This window comes from Apteryx rowi, unplaced genomic scaffold (genome assembly GCF_003343035.1).
Source record: "Apteryx rowi isolate R43461 unplaced genomic scaffold, aptRow1 scaffold_457, whole genome shotgun sequence".
Lineage (NCBI taxonomy): Eukaryota > Metazoa > Chordata > Aves > Apterygiformes > Apterygidae > Apteryx > Apteryx rowi.
The window spans coordinates 698,697-715,067 of NW_020450713.1; the positions used below are offsets into that span (position 1 = coordinate 698,697).

At 41.1% G+C, this 16,371-nt stretch overlaps 1 protein-coding gene across 12 annotated transcripts in view; it reads left to right on the forward strand.

Annotated features, from left to right (window-relative positions):
- The window catches only part of LOC112971787 (amyloid-beta A4 precursor protein-binding family B member 2-like), an 82,096-nt gene that overhangs the window by 40,927 nt on the left and 24,798 nt on the right, over positions 1-16,371 (forward strand). The window contains exons 5-6 of one of the 12 annotated variants that reach the window (XR_003255462.1): positions 8,834-8,947; positions 11,283-12,148. The exons of 8 other annotated variants lie outside the window; for them this stretch is intronic. The gene's annotated coding sequence lies outside the window, so the exon portion shown is untranslated. Of the gene's footprint in view, positions 1-8,833; positions 8,948-11,215; positions 12,149-16,371 lie in introns of those variants that run through there. 3 more of the 12 variants (XR_003255459.1, XR_003255461.1, XR_003255463.1) reach the window with 3 other exon arrangements.

A 16,371-nucleotide genomic window follows, 5' to 3' on the forward strand; every position in this document is an offset into this window, starting at 1 on the left:
GCGTTTTGCAGATGTGATGTTTACAAGGGTGTCGCTTTTTACAGCCCCTAACTGATGGAGCTGAGTTGACAAAGCTGGCATGTATGCCAGCCGTGTAGACACCTCGAGTTCTTGCTGTTTGTGGGGGATAAATGCTAGTACCCAGCTGAGGCACAGAAATTGATCTTTCATGCTGTATGTTACTTTTCGAAAGAATTCTTTATTTACAAAGTACTTCTCACCCTGAAGAATTTCAAATGTTGCATACTTTTTTTTTTCTTTTCTTTTTTTTTTTTTTTTTTAACTCCTAGACAGAGTTGCACTCCAGTGAGGCAAAGGATTTCTTATGGAAGTAGTCTTTGCACAGTGAGAATGATGGAACTCCAGCCAAGGCTGATCTCACATTGGTGTGCAGTTGCTTATCACAAAAGTTTTAGCTAGCACAGTGAGAAAGCTCTTAAGGGCTTATGTAAGGTTCAGCATTTAGTCTCAGTTATGATTCAGTTGTGGTGATTTTCATGTATGTTAATCAAGTAGACTTGATGGTCTGTAGTGCACAGAGGCCAGGCTAATGATGCAACTTTTCTTTTCCAAATTGTTTTCTGTGAAGGTGTCTATACCTACCTGACTGATGTTCAGTTCTTACATGGAAACTCAGGAACATACGCAGTTGCCATTCAAATCATTACTCAATTGTATCATACACTAGCTTATTCTGAAGGTGTTTTTTGTTTTGTTTTTAACCCCCCCCCCCCCCCCAGTCCTTTCCCTTTGGCTAGAAGAGCCTGTAAGGCCTTGGACTGTCCTCAGTTGTCTTATGTGTTGATAAGGGGGTCTCATAATTTCCCTTGAGTAAGCTTCTGGTCTTTTTCCTGTAAGTGGATTCACTGGGAGAGAAGCTATCCATTTGAGGAATTTCACCTTAATAGGAGCAGCCGTCTAAACTCATCTTGCCCCTCTCTGCAGCCTTGTCCAGTTCCACAAAGGGCTGGAGCATCCTGAGGTGAATTGCTTGCTCTGTAATGCTTGGCCAACCTCTGCTTTGATTGTCAGGTGGCACTCTGTCAAGGCGTGAGTACATCCATTGGCCTGCTTCAGATGTTTGCTGGGTATCTTGCAGGCAGCTGTCTGTGACAGCCCCTGCTAATCCTTAATCAACATTATGTGCTTCTCACGGTAGACTGGTTTGATGCCAAACTGAGGCAAGTAGTGCTTCAATCATTGYTTAATGCAACTGAAACTCCTCACACCGACTGCTCAGAGAGGATATGACTTGCCAGATCCTAGATGTTCAAAGAAGAGAGAAAGAAGAAGAAGAAAAAAAAAAATTACTCACCTTTTGTCTTGGAGGTAATGGAGTTGATGTGCATTCAACAACCTGACCCTCTGTCAGTACTTTTAAGAGTCCGTTAGTGATATGTGACTTTGAAATGAGGAGGCGGGGGGGGAAGCATACCTAATCCCAGCCTTTCTGCCTTTGGATCAGAGTGCAGAGAAGTGTGGTGGGCCTGTGTCTGACCTTTCAACATGCTGCTGTCTTGGAGACTGCAGCCTTGAAGACATGAAGCATGGACATGTTCACAGTGGAGCTGGCGATGGCTGCAATTTCTCTAAGATCACAAATGCTGTAGGAAAATAATTCGTTTTTACCCTGACTTCACTGGGTTAATATTTATTAGGTACAAAAAGCTTTTTCTTTTGGAGGCTGTCAGTAGTCCTGTGAGTTTAAACTCTTTGGCCCCGAACCTCTTTTATACCAGCATGGGAAATCTCAGGAAACTAGTTTTGTTTCCATGGCTCATAAAGGTTCAGCTGTGCTGTAGCTTAGATTTACTTTGGAGCAACTCTTAAATCAGTTGTCGAAGAAGCTAGAGCTGTATGGGAGTTTAGGTGCCAAGTGTGAGGAGCTGTTCTCTCACCAGCACAGAGCTTACTGGTCTGTTCTTCCTCCTTGCTTTCCCCGCTTGTCCCCACCCCTAGGGAGATTTTTAGCATGCTTGATCTGGTAGCTTCTCCATCCTTGTGCCAACCACAAGCACAAAAATTCAGTTACACCTCTGTTCTTGCAAACCCACTTCCATATTTGAAGTTACAGTTTAGTTACTCTGTTTTGCTTAAGTATGCATGTGCTGCTACTTAATTCTGAAGAATTCCTAAATATACTTTACACTGAGAAGTAGCTCTAAGCTTACTTGAGTTAGTTTGGCATTCTTTACTGCTCATCATCGTAGGTGCCAGGTTGCAGGGCAGACCTGCAGGTTGGGGGGTGTTTGTGCTTCATTTGTTGTTCTGAATGAGATAMGCCTTTTAGGTTAAGAAATACTAGTTTAGGGGACAGAGTACTGCACTGGGAGTCAAGTGATCTACTTTCAATTCTGGGCTTTCATCTTCTAGAGAAAGGATGCTTTATGGCCCCCATTCTGCTTCTCCTTTGTAGCTGGATGATTGAAAAAAAAATTGGAAAAAAAATGTGCCAAACAAATCGATCCTAATGTGGCCAGAATCTGTAATACTAATTTTCTGATTTTTAGGTATGTGGCAATTCCATAACTTATGTATTATTGTGTTGTGTTCAGTCCACTGCAGTTTCACTGCATCACTTGTCATGCTGAGTAGTCAGTACCTAAAACCCTAGACTTTACAACCTCAGGTGACTTTTGCTTATAAAGTGCTCCCCATCCCTCTTGCAGAACTCATAAAAAGGTGCATTAATTTCTCCAAGTTCTGGTCCATTATAAGCACTAATATTTCTTAGCCTGTAGCTGGAATCTAAATGTAAATGCTTTATTAGTGAGTGGGTATAATTTACTTTTCCAGGTGAGTTGCAATGCAATATATTCAAGGGGCCATAAAAAGGGTATACAGATTTGCAGAGTCTTCTATTAGAAAATTTTTGCACACTAGTATCACATTTTGAAAAAGCTGTGCAGTTGCTTACAGCAACAAGGGAACAACAGGCTCGCTTTATTGCTCTTGAACATCTTGCAGCCTGTTGCACTGCACATTTAATACAGCAGTCTCTCATAGGAAGAGAAGACCTCAGCTTTGTGGTTCTATTAGAAATAATTGATTTTTCCATTCTACAGAAATGGAAGTGTTCTGTGTTCTTGTTGTGAATTAACTTTTTTTGGTTGCGTGACACAATTCTTTTGAATTGATTGTTGCTGGTTTCAGGGACTATCATCTGCCTGCATTCTCTGAAATTAGGTTGGTGTCATATCTTTGACCTTGACAGGGCATATTCAGACACTTGTCCTATGTGCCACAGTTGTCTACAGTTTGTGTTTGTTTATGTATATATTTAAATATTGCTGGAGTCAGTTATGAATGTGTCTGATTTCCACATAGGAAACTCATGAAATYTCCCCTGAGAGGAGTGCTGGTGACTGGGAGCATGCAGCTTTCTTCTTCATCAGGCCCCATGGTTTTGAGAAGGGATTTCCTACAAAAGTGAACTATGTACTTCCTCATTTCTTTTTTTGTAAAATCTGTCTGTTCAGAATTAGACATCTGACTGTCATGATGAGGAAGATCGCTACTGCTGTCCCTCTTGGTTTTGAGTGTGCTGTAGTTATGGACTTTAAGGCCTAGGCACTATTATTATTACTGTTTTAATTATTTACTTCTCGGGACAGTAAGTCATACAGTGGCCCCACCTGTCCCTAGGCAMTGACTGGCCTCCTGGGCTTGTAGGGTGTTGTGAGCTGAGTCTCTCCAATTGGGATGATTGTAGTGCATGTCAAAGAACAGGATATCAACCAAATTGCTATTTGTGCCCTAAGTCAGGTGAAGCTGAATCTAATTTTTGCTGTCGAATCCAGCAGTAGATTGCTCCCCAGATGAGCATGAAGARGAGCCCTGAAGGGGCTGAGAGGTTGCAAGCTGAAATTCCCTGCTGGGGTGCAGCATTAATGTATGACCCCTTTTTCAGGGCAGAGTAGAAAAACCCAGCTATCTGATTTAAATAATTTGAAGACCAATGCTTTGTTTAGAATATGTTAACAGTTAGTTCTTGCTTGGTGTAACAATTTTGTTGTATTGTTTTTTCGCTGCTGTTTTTTTCTCCGAGACACAGGTACCCAGCCCAGACTTATGGCAGCTTTGATACTTGGCTCTTAAACCACTTATTCTACTTGCCGGCTAGTCCAGCTTGATATTTGTTAGCGATCACACACTGATATGTGTATCCTGACTCACTCCAGTTGCTGGYACCCCAGACACATGGGCCCCTGTGACCTGCGGTCTGACTTCAGTTGTTGGCACTTAAGCCTACACACAGACACATGAAAATAGAAATGGATTTTCAGGAGACAACAGCAGAGACTATGCTGATCAGGTGCAGTTTATGGACGGAGAAGCATACTGACCAGCAACATGCTTATACTTGACCTGTCCCTTTCTATCCCCTTACTTGTCTGTTTTCCCATGCTTGTTCCTCCCCACTTGTGATTTCTCTGCTAAACATCCCATGGTAAGTCTTGTACAATCCCAAGATGCTCTTCCCCTGCATCCCATAATGTGTCCCATATCCTTAGGCAGTTCCACAGTCTGTAAGATGCTCCAGAAAGCCTTTCCCCTTGACTCATCATGGTGGGTTTCACACCTGGACAATGGGTCTGAGCACTCCCTCATGATGGGCCTGCGAGTAGGGTGTTATTTGGGTTCCCCACCTGCTGTTGTGCCTCTGCTCCTTTGTGTTTCTGCAGGTGAGCTTTTTATCACATAACCTAACATTCCTCCACTTACAAGTAAAACCAGAGAGGACCGCATCATCTTCTCTCCTTGCACAGCACTTTCCAGCTCTCTGCTTTACCCCTGGGAGGGCTGTGCTCCCAGAGCAGAAGACTTTGCTGCTGCCAGGTACCTTCTAAGGGGCTTGTAGATCTAYGTGGATTCAATGTGCTGAGTCTTATAGTCCCACTTCTCAGGAGGGGCGGCTGCGGGATCAGAGTTGCTGCAGGTTCAGGGTAGTCTCAGCTGGACCTGCTCACATTTCCCTTCTCTTGCCTCATGTTGGTGTCTCAGCAGTGCTGCTGATTTGTGCTTTGGTTCAGCAAGCTGGAGCAGGATGCTTCGTTGCCCCAGTCTGTGGACAGATAATTTTCTACTGCAATCCTGGATCACCAAGGGCCAGGGCAGCCACCACAGTTGTCCTTCAAGTATGAGCGGTAAATAGGCCCCTGCTCCTGGTCTTTGCAAGTAACACACTTGTTAATGAGGTGTGTTTATGTGAGAGTCCCTTTCCACATATCATAACATTTCCATCACAGCCACTGTCCCAAATAAGCCACTCATTACAGTAGAAATGCCTGCCTGGGAAGGGTGAGTGGAGGCAGACATGCTGATATTTCTTTACATTCCTCCCCTACAGAAGGTGTCGCCTGAATGCCCCAGAGAGCTGACAAGATGATGTTTGACACAGTTTTGAATCTGTTAGGGCAACTGAATAAAACCACGTACAGTTCTGGCTGGGTCAACCAGAGGGTGCCTTCTGTTGCCTGGGTCACTTTAGCACAGTTAAAGCAGAAGTGTCAAATGCACTATGACAATGGCCCTATGGTCTCTACCTGCTCTCCATGGTCAATGCAGTTGAGGTCTCAGTTYGTGGTGGGCTACTTCTTTTCAAAATACCCTGAATATATGCATAAGTACACTTAATGTATAATGTGCATGCTTAATGTATAATTGTGAAATGCTTAATGTATAAGTGTACATTTTATTCAAATAAACTAATTCTACCTACAAGAGCCAATCACAGAAGAGTTGAGGTAACAGTTGAAGATAATCTGGTCCAACCTCCCTGCTCAAGCAAGGTCACCTACAGCAAGTTGCCCAGGACCCTATCCAGATGGCTTTTGAATATGTCTGAAAATGGAGACTCCACAAGCTCTCTAGGCAACCTCTTCTGGTGTTCAACTACCTTCCCAGTAAAAAAGTGTTTTCTTATGTTCAGGTGGAAATTCCTGTTTCAGTTTGTGCCATTGCCTCTTGTCCTGTCACTGTCCACCACTTAGAAGAGTCTGGCTCCATTTCCTTTACAGCCTCCTGCCAGATATTTATACACACTGATAAGATTCTACCCCTTCCCCCCCCCCCCCTTTCTGAGCCTTCTCTTCTCCAAGCTGAACAGTCCCTATTAATCATTCTTATGGCCTTTTGCTGGATTTAATCCAGGAGCTCTGTATCTTGTACTGGGGAGCCCAGAACTACACCCAGTGCTCCAGGTGCTGAGCAGAAGGGGAGGATCACCTCTGTCAGCCTGCTGGCAACACTCTTCCTAAGGCACCCCAGGATACCATTGGCCTTCTTGGCCACAAGGGCACATTGCTGCCTCATGCTTAACTTGGTGTCCACCAGGACCCCAAGGTCATTCTCTGCAGAGCTGCTTTCCAGCATGTCAGCCCTCAGCTTGTACTGGTGCATGGGATTATTCCTCCCYAGGTGCAGGACTCTGTACTTCCCTTTATTGAACTTCCTGAGGTTCTTCTCTAGCCATTTCTCCAACCTGTCAATGTCCCTCTGAATAGCAGTGCAGCCATCTACACCTCAACCTTAACTCAAGATACATTGTTTTCAATCCCATTATCCTAACTATTCCAGAAGCTTCCCACACCATGGTCTAAAAGTTTGGTAAATAATTTTAACATGTTGCATGTATTTGCAAAAGAATCAGTCCCTTTCCCTGCCTTTGGTTCTTCCCTTAAGCATCCCATAATAAGTCTTGTACAATCTAAAAATGCTCTTCCCTGCATCCCATGGTAAGTTTATATTCCCATAGGTGGCAATCCCCCTCAGTCTGAAAGGTGCCCTGGAGATCCTTTTCCACTGGCTCATTGTGAAGGGTTCCAGCCCCAGACAACAGGGTTGATGTGTGTCCCCTGTGAGAGGCATGGGCAGGGTGTCCCTTTCTCGACCTGGGTTATTGGGGTTTTCCCACCCGCCGTTGTGCCTCTCTGCCCCTTCATCTGTGTGGACGTGAGCCTTTCATCAGTTAACATAACATGCAGTGATGCTTACCTGCTTCCCGTGRTGAATGAACTTTACTCTCAAGCACTTTATATTCTGACAAAGAACAATATAAGCACAAAATCTTGGTTTTGTTGCATTTTATTTGCGATGAATATGGTTACTTTTGGTTGCTTGAAAGCAAAGCATATGTTTTAACAAGTCTACAGAATATGTTTTGAAGGTGAAAGTCTATGTCAAGAGTAAAATCAGCATGGACACAGCAATAGCTCAGGTTGTCCTGTAGGCCTCATCAACATCATCTTCCTTGCCCAGGGGGATCTCTGTTGCTAATGACAAGGGAGTTCAGTTTCCACAGCTGTTCCAGTATTTCTGCTGAGACAGTAATTTTTGTAATGTGTGTGCCTCTGTTGGGAATTGAACCAGAATCATTAATTTGTTTTGCAGGCTAGTAGAAAATCAATGGCTATTCTTGTTTCTGACTGTACTTATATCAGTGACCCCTCTTTAGTTAAACAGTTTCTTAAAAGTCMTTTAAACTGTTGAATACAGAGCTGGTTGAATCTGGGCTTCAGGTCCAAGTATGGCCTAAAATGTATATTCTGTGATATTTCTTAGGGACCCCCATTCCCATTCTGATGGGTCTCATCTCAGTCCTTTTTGGTACTCTCAGCAGAGGAGCTGAAATCTTATGAGATTACCTGTAGTAGTTATTGCTTGGTTGCAGTGCCTCATGCCAGCTCCAGAGCTGTGTGCTGCAAGCCCTTGTCTGTGGTTCAGCAAGGGCTTCTGCTGATGCTTTATCTTTACTTAGAACTGGAAAGAATAGCTTCTTGTTTGCAGAAAATGCTATTCGCAATCAGCGTAATGCTCCAGTGTCTGGGTTGGTTAATAATAGTAGTTGTACACAATAGATTGTGCAGGAGTTAAACCCTGGGGGAACTTCTCAAGCCGCAGCAGGTAAATGAAACGGCCTTTGCTCGTGCCTGCAGACTGTGTCGTCATCATTCATCAGCAGAAGATGTAGTAGGGGGGTAGTGTAGGACATGGTTCAGCCATTTTTACTACCTTGGTATATCCTACTTCAAAAGAGAAATAAATTTCTTGCTATATAGATAGCAATTGTCCTTGTAAACCAAGGACACAGCTCTCACCTTGAGGGAGGGAACTGGGGAGTGGAGAGATCTCAAAAGAAAAAATTAAATCTTAACTGGTTGGTTGTTTTCAGCTGGTAGTTTATTTTCACCAGACTCATCATCTTTGTCAAAGAATGCAAAATGGTACCATGAGGTAAAAGCATTTTTAAAAGTTTATTAAATAGAATTGTTTTCTTAGATGAAGTATTGAAATGTTTAACATCACTGTTCATGATGCAGTTAGGATTAGGAAAAAGATCACAAAAATCAGTTGTGATTCAAATCAGTCAGATGTTTAATTGCATAAAACTGTTGGTTTTTTTCTTAATAATATGTTCTTACATTAAACTCGGGAAAGGTAGAACTTCTGTGTGATTACCACAGACAATATGCCATATCTTGACCTGTGACTCAGTTAATAAATTTTGCTTTTTGGTTGTTGGGAATCTTTTTCACTGTGTAGTGGCAGTGAAACATGTCATGTGGCATATCAAATTACCACACAATTTATGCTGTATTGCAGAGGTTGTCAGTGTGATATGAAATACGAATGGAAAGGGAAGGATGTACCCAGGAATGTGCTTCTGTCATTCTTAAAGCATTGTTTTCTTTTCCAAAATGTGAATTAGGTGCTTAAGTCCTACATGATTAGACTCTATTCCTTCCTTTATATTCAATTTTGTAGCCAAAAAAAGTACTGCTTAAGGTGCAAGAGCAATATTTACTAAGGACTTTTTTTTTTTTTAAAGTAGAAATTGAAATCTTGAATCATCCCTCATAAATGGTCCATCTGCTTTCAATTGTTCCTGGTTTCAGATTCTTCAGGGAAGTAAGAAGTCCAGAAAATCTTGCAGAAGGCAGAATGGGTAATCTGTTTACAAGGTTTCTTCCAAATTCTATTAGATGAAAGTCATTTTATAATTTGAAACCTGATACTCAAAATCTGTGTTATTTTTWAAACTTCATATTTGTACTCTGGATATTCTTGTTATTCATTAATCATGAAGTTTTATAACCCTCCTGGATTCTTGGCTTGAGAYTATTGTTTAGATTCTTGTTAACCTCTCAGTGAATTTCATAGTCAAATTGTGGATAATGTTTAAAAAACCATGTTAGAGACTGGAAATAGTCTCTCATTGGGTTCCCATTCAGTTGCTTAACCCCATCATGTTATGCAGTTCATAACTTTTAAGATGAAGCTCAATTAGTTTATTGTTAGATGATTCTTTACTCCTTTTGGAAGACTGTTCTTGGACCACATTCCTCTTATAGTTAGGTATATTCTTCTAATTTCTAGCCTAAATTTAGTAAAGACTGCTTTACATGCACTTATTTCTTGTGCCAACATTATGCTTTAAAGTTTTTGTTGCTTCTCTAAGCCTTCATTTTGCTGCAAGCCAAACTCTTCGTGTCTTTGTGCAAGAGAGAAATCTGTTACCATGATTATCTTCCAATTTCCTGTGTTTTCCATTAATCATGCTGGCGTGTAAATGACCAGATGCTACTAGGCTATTTCAGATGAGGTCTGGGCATTACCTTGTACAATGGTGTCAGTGTTTTCTTAGCTCTGCGGGAAACCAGAGAACGTACTTGCCTCCCTTCACCCCCCCCTTGAATTTCTCACACGGGCAACTCGAACCCGCCAGTACCCTGCTGCTGCAGCCAGATCTCTTTCTCCCATGATTTCCAAACGCTTCAGTCACAGCACAACCCTGATAGCAGGTTTTCTTAGTAATTCCCTGAGTGAATGGCCTTTGCTTTGTGTTATTTCACCTTATTACGTTTCTATTATGCTCCTTCTTGGGATGTTCAATTTTCCTTTTGGCGATTCCATCTTTCTCCTTGCAGAAGAGCTGTGAAATTTTGTGTCATTGGCAGACTTCACTAACACATTTTATGACAAGGTCAATTAATTATTAAATTATCTTAAATATATACATATATATTTAATATATAAAATATGCATAATAAATTTAATTATTAATTTAAATTATCATTAATGGTAATTTTCATTGCTACTTCTTTTCATCATTTAACACTTTCTACTCTTTTGATTAATTTTTATTTTCCCTTCTCCTTTTATTATGGGAAATGATGACTAGAAGTTTGCAATTTGCTTCACTGAACCATTTACTTGGTCCTTTCTTTGTGCTCCCTCTTGTTCAGCTCCTCTGAAGTAAACATTTTGTGCTTCTCTTCATGTATCAAAGTTCTTCACAATGCCCTTGATTAGCTATCAATTCCCTAAGTCTTCATGGTTTTACTGTATCTTAAAAATACCTTGGATGAATATTCTTGGGCTTGTGTGGGCTGTTAAAGTTTGTATACTACTTCTGAGATCAAAATCAAGCATGAGGAAAGACTATGCTAATGTCCCGTAGCCTTCCATTGCCACAGATAAAATTACATTTTGTTAAAATAAGTTAGCTTCAGCATCATTCATCTGTTATGAATTATAAATTGTAATTTAGCCAGTTGGCTAGTAGTCAGAAAGCAGTTGCAGAGCTGCTGTCTTAATATGATATTTGAGAGGGTTAAATTTTTTGAGAGGGATCTCTGCCTCGGGGTGCCCACACATGACCTTCGCTGTGTTTGATCAAGTCTCCAAGTATTGCACATTGGGAATATAATGTACTAATGTAAATAAAAATAAGAACTGCAACTTTGATGACAGGAGGAATGTATAATAAGATTATTACAGAATTCTAATGGCTTAATTTTGGGATTTAAGTTTCAAGGTAGGAAGATACAGGAGGCTGCTTGGGCCTGTGCCAGGAGCACTTGCAGAATGGATCTGCCACTCTGATAAGGGTGGAAAAACGAGCTGTTTCTGAAGGAGCCATTTAAAGAAAAATAAGTGCATGTTTGGGGGGGGGGTTTAAGCTGCTGTTCTTCTGGAACTCCGGAAATTAGCTTTATCTTATGCTCAGCTTGTGTTTTTAGGGCTTTCTAGTAACTGTGGGAGTTTTGGTTTGAACTCCTGGTCTTTTGGCAGTAGGTGGTTTCTGCTGTGCTCACAGCTCCTGGTAAAATGGTAAAATACAGGGAGTACAATTTATATCTAAATGGGTAAGATTGATAAATTGGGAATTTCTTTCTTGAGTAATAAAATCATTCTCTTTATTTTATTCCAGTATTGAAAGGAGGATACCAACAAAATGAAAAATGTGGTTATTTTCTTTTTGTTTTCCCCTCTAACAGTTGATGAACACTTTGCATTAGCAGATCCATCAGTTTGAAGTGGGAAGCTGTAGCTCATCCCATTAGTTAACTAAAAGCTGGCAAACGCAGAAATAACCATATTTTCTGAGGTTTCCGGTTCTGTTTTGTCTCAACTCTCAAGTTTTGCATCTGTTCTTAGGACAGCAGCAACATTTTAATCATTCCTACAAGAAACAATACGAAAAAAAGACTGAAAAGTAGTGGTGGAACTCTGTAACAGGAAACCTGGTTGTGCTTGAAAAGCTTCCCACAGAAAGCGAAAGCACAGTAGCATCTGTACCTTCAGAAGAGATGACTACATTCTCATTCAGAATTACTGCCGTTTCCTGACAGTCAGCTCTGAATAATATAAATGTCACTTACCTGAGTGTAAATGAGATTCAGAACTCATTACTGATACCCTAAATATTACCCTCTCATTTTCATCTTTACTGGAAGATCTACATTATCTGATGATGATTGCTCTGATTGTGTAATGACTTCATAGCACATTACAGCACAAAAACTCTAGGAATTATATTTATTGAGCAATATATGATACTAATTTTCTCTAGTATTATGCGTAAAAAATTTCATAGGGTAATTCAGTACCTTAACATCTGCTCTACAAATAAGTATGTTGAATCCTGTGTTTATATTGAATATGAAAACTGTCATATGTATCAGGAGAAGTATCCTCTGGTTGAAGCAAAGGAATAGAAGTTAGGATTCCTGTTTTATTTAATGTTCCTGTTTTTGCCACAAGCATCCTTTATAACCTTGCAAGTGCCACTTAGCCTCTTCCTCTTCTGTTTTTCAACCCATAAGACAAAGTTAATAAAGTTGACCTTGCCTGGCTATCATGAGGCTTGATTCATTTGTGGTCTTAATTTTATTGGTGTGCTATTTCAGGTCTATGCTAATGTAATGGCATGAACTCAGAGCTGCACTGGCATAAAATGAAGTAATACAGTAATAGATTCCTTAAGTCTCTCTTCAGTTGTAAGTGGAAGTTATCTTATTGAGACTGCCTCAGTCCTAAGCAACTAATAGTATTTCTAAAGCATCTTGATCTCCTCAAATACGACAGGTTGTAGAAGTGGTACTTTTAACTTGCATATTTCTTAATGCATCTTCATTTGAGATCCAAGGGACATATTTTTTCTACAACAGAAATAGCAGCATCCTGCCAAGACTTCTAGAAAAAAAGTGGATAAATCAGAGTGAGGGTGAAGTTAAAAAGGACACAAATTTGTCCTGAGAACCGAACAATTCAGTTAACACTCTGGGTCAGTGATTTGAGGGGCTGYATAAATAGATTACTCTTTAATCATTCACACTGTTCCTGCATTGAGATTTTCTTCAGGGACTGAGTGTTAACTACCCTATTCCCACTGACTGGCTTTCAGTGGGGAATTTGTGTGTCTTAAGTCTCACATAGACCCTAACTACTCTGCATACTGTTTTTGAAAAAGATACAGACCTTCAAAGACCTGGAGTCTTGGCCAGCATTGCCCTGTCTGGTACTTTCTTCTGTCAAGTGAAGTCTTGAAATCTGAGACAGACACCAAAGCTCCCTGTAAAATGCACAAAGGACTTGGATATCTAGAATTAAATACTCACTGAAAGGAGTCTTAGGAGGTGGCCACTTGAACGGGGAGCTACCCATGTTGTCCTAGTATTTTGGTGAAAATTCCCGTGCTGTCCTAGTATTTTGGTGACCTCGTTGATTCGCCATGTTCCAGGTTCAAAGTGCCTGTGGCTGGCATGCTAGAAGGTGAATTCTCCAGCCTTTCCCCAAACTTCCCATTTCCTAATATAAACTGCTTGGATATACAGTTATCAACACAGCACCGCTGCGTTCTCTTTGCCCAAGTTAGGACTGAAATGTAAAACATCAACCTGGTGCAACTGGCTCATGGTGGAGAGTTGGATGTCTTCTCTGCTCTGATACTCCATGAAACCTCTCCTGGGGTGGGGTGGCTGACTTGGTGTAGTGGTGTATGTAGTCCTTTTTCCAGTGAAAAATCTTTGTTGTTCTTTTAACAAGAGAGTCTAAGTGCTGGAGAACTGCTAGTCATGCATATTATTAAGATATTATTACAAGGCTTTAATAGAAACATTCAAGGAGACAAACTGAGTCAAAGTTAATGAGGTTTCCTTTACTGTAACCTGTTACGACTGGTCATAGTGTCATGTGCTGGTGAGTGGTTCCTCATAAGCAATTCTTAGTGCCACTCTTAGAGACTTTTATGGTGGGCACATTAGCCCACATGGAGCTAGGCAAAATAAATGTGATGGCCAAGTGTGTTAGTCTGCACCTTGGCTCTTACAGGACTGCAAAGTGTTAGTTGCTGATCTGCTGGCAGCCTGCTTATATGTTATACTGCAGCACAGCTCCAAAGCAGCAGAGCTTGCCAATGTTCCCTTTTGTCACATAGCTGTATATCACTGCATACCCAGAGACTTAAAGCAAAGCAGTAGTAATCTGTATGCCCCAACATGTCTTGTCATTCTTTACTTTGTACTTTTTTATGTTTATTACTTTACTTCTAGCTTAACAAATCCCTGAAAGAACAAGTAAAATTGAGCTCATTTGCTGATGTCAGTTCAGATAGCTGCATGGGAGTAAATGGAGCTATCTTGATTTATAATGTGTTGTCAGTAGTATTGACAGTGTTTTGCTTTGCATTTAAAGTATGTATGGATTATTTAGTTATGTATAAAATGTCCTGATGTTTTCTTTGGTGTATGATGAAACAAAATCCGCACTGAGATAACTTAATGTGGAATAAATAAATAGAAAATCAACTGTTGTGTTTTACTGAGAAAATATATTTCATCTGTGCAGGGGATTAGGGTCAGGGTGATGATGAACTACTCGAATTAAACTTGATCTATATGATCTGACTGCAGAAGTACCGAAACACTAATTTTCAGAAAAACACAGTTTTGAGGAGTTAAGAGATCTGTAACAAAGCCTTGCCGTATGAATTAGGGACACAGCAGGAACTTTGTCTAAGTGCTGATATTATCCCACAGCACAGAGAGGGGAATAATGACATCCATCCATATGCAACATTTAGGAACCTCAAATAAGTGGGCAGGCTGCACAGTACCTGGAAAAGAATACCAGGAATAAGGAATATATATCCTCATAATATATATATATATATATATATATCCTCATATTCTTTGCAAAATTGGAGAAGAGAGAAAGCATCCAAGCAAGAACTTACAGGGGAGGTCTTGTAGATCTAATGTCAGCCAGTAGGACAGAGAATTTCAAGTCAGGAGGATTGGAAGAAGCAGGAATTTGGGTAGTGTGAATTCACTGGAAGAGAAATGGTAGAGTGGCCAGGCCTTTGGGCTAGACCAGGGCTTTCCAGGTCTCGGAACATGGCTGGTGTCTCGATTACACTGCAACCCRGACAGCTACAAGTGTGGTAAACTGTGGCCTCTGCAGCAGGGCTGGACAGGGGCAGGACGTCCCGGTGCTGCTCGGTTGTGGCTGTCACCCCGGCTCCCTGAAGGCTTTTATCCGGCGCCATGGATGAGAGCGGAGGGCAGTGAGTCCTTCAGTAAGCAGGGTGGCTTTATGCTTTTGCCTCACAGCAAAGGGAGGCGAGACAAAATTGTCACGGCAGGTAGGTTTCTTGAGTAAAAAAGGAGACTTTAAGAAAATCTGAATTTACAATTGCTGTTTTTAAAAAGGTGATAGATGAAGAATGATGGGTATGAATCATTAATGACCTTTCCAGAAACAGCACACCCGCAGTGTTAGCAGAGTATACTTGGCCAGCAGACAGCGTTGTGCTTTCTCTAATAGAGAGTTTGGAGAAAGCGATCTGGTTGCTGTGCCCAGCGCGGGGAGTGAGTGCCTCCGCATGTGCCCCCAGGAATCGGCAGCACAGTTTCCCAACAGCCTGTCTGCTCACTTTGCCTGCTTGTTTAAACTGTGTTTCATAATGTTGCCCTACAAATGATTTTCTGAGTGGCTGCTTTTTGACGTGCATGCAAATTGAAAAGCTGTTGACTATGGGAAAAATATTTGCATTATATACACAAGTATGTACATACATATATATATATAATTACACCTTTTTTCAGCTTGAAATGAGCCATCCATCAGCTATATAAGCTGAAAATTCTCTTGGTTTATTTTTTAATCAGCTTCTTTTGCTGTCCAAAGTCTGCTATAGTGGGGCTATAGTGTCAAAAGATTACTACTACAAGTAAGAAAAAACTTGAATGTAGAAGTTATAGAAACCAAACAATATGAAAGAGCTGCAACAACGGAAGCTCTGTAAAAAAAATGGCTTAGGAGGATGACAGCCTCAGCTGAATGGCATGGTGGCTTCTTTGCAAGATGAGTTATGCCCTCCTGGTGTGTGGTGATRAACAGCTGGTAGCTGTTGCTGCAGCTCTTAGGAAGCATTGGCATCAGGTGAGGGGGTAGCTGCTCTCAGGTGCTGCCCTGGGTGGCAAGTAGTAAATGGTATTGTGCAGGCTGTGCTTTGCTGTCTGAGATTGCTGGTGGTGGGTGATGTGCGAATGTCCTCATTTGAAACGGAGAAATTGGGGAAGATCAGTGAGAAAGAACAAAAATAATTCATTAGGCAGAGTCAGATCAAAATATTTCTTGAAGAGAAACCATGTGAGTGAGTGTGAATTTCATTTGACTATAAAAAAGTAGAAATTGCTATAAAGCAGGATTTTTAAAGTGATTTTGCAGTAGAAAAGCGGGTTAAAACTAGTAACATTGAGAAGATCTGATCTGATGTYTGAGGTATCTAGGTTTACCTCAGGTTTATGTGCAGCTGTGAGGCGGTTATCTAAGTTGTGTACCTATAAAACTGTACATACATTACTCCTTGGCTCTTTTAAAACTGGTATTTGAGACCTCCCTTCATTTTGTTCACTCTTCTCATGGATGCATAAGGAAAATCACAGAATCACAGAATCGCTGAGGTTGGAAGGGACCTCTGGAGATCATCTAGTCCAACCCCCCTGCTCAAGCAGGGTCACCTAGAGCACGTTGCACAGGATTGCATCCAGGCACGTTTTGAATATCTCCAGAGAAGGAGAC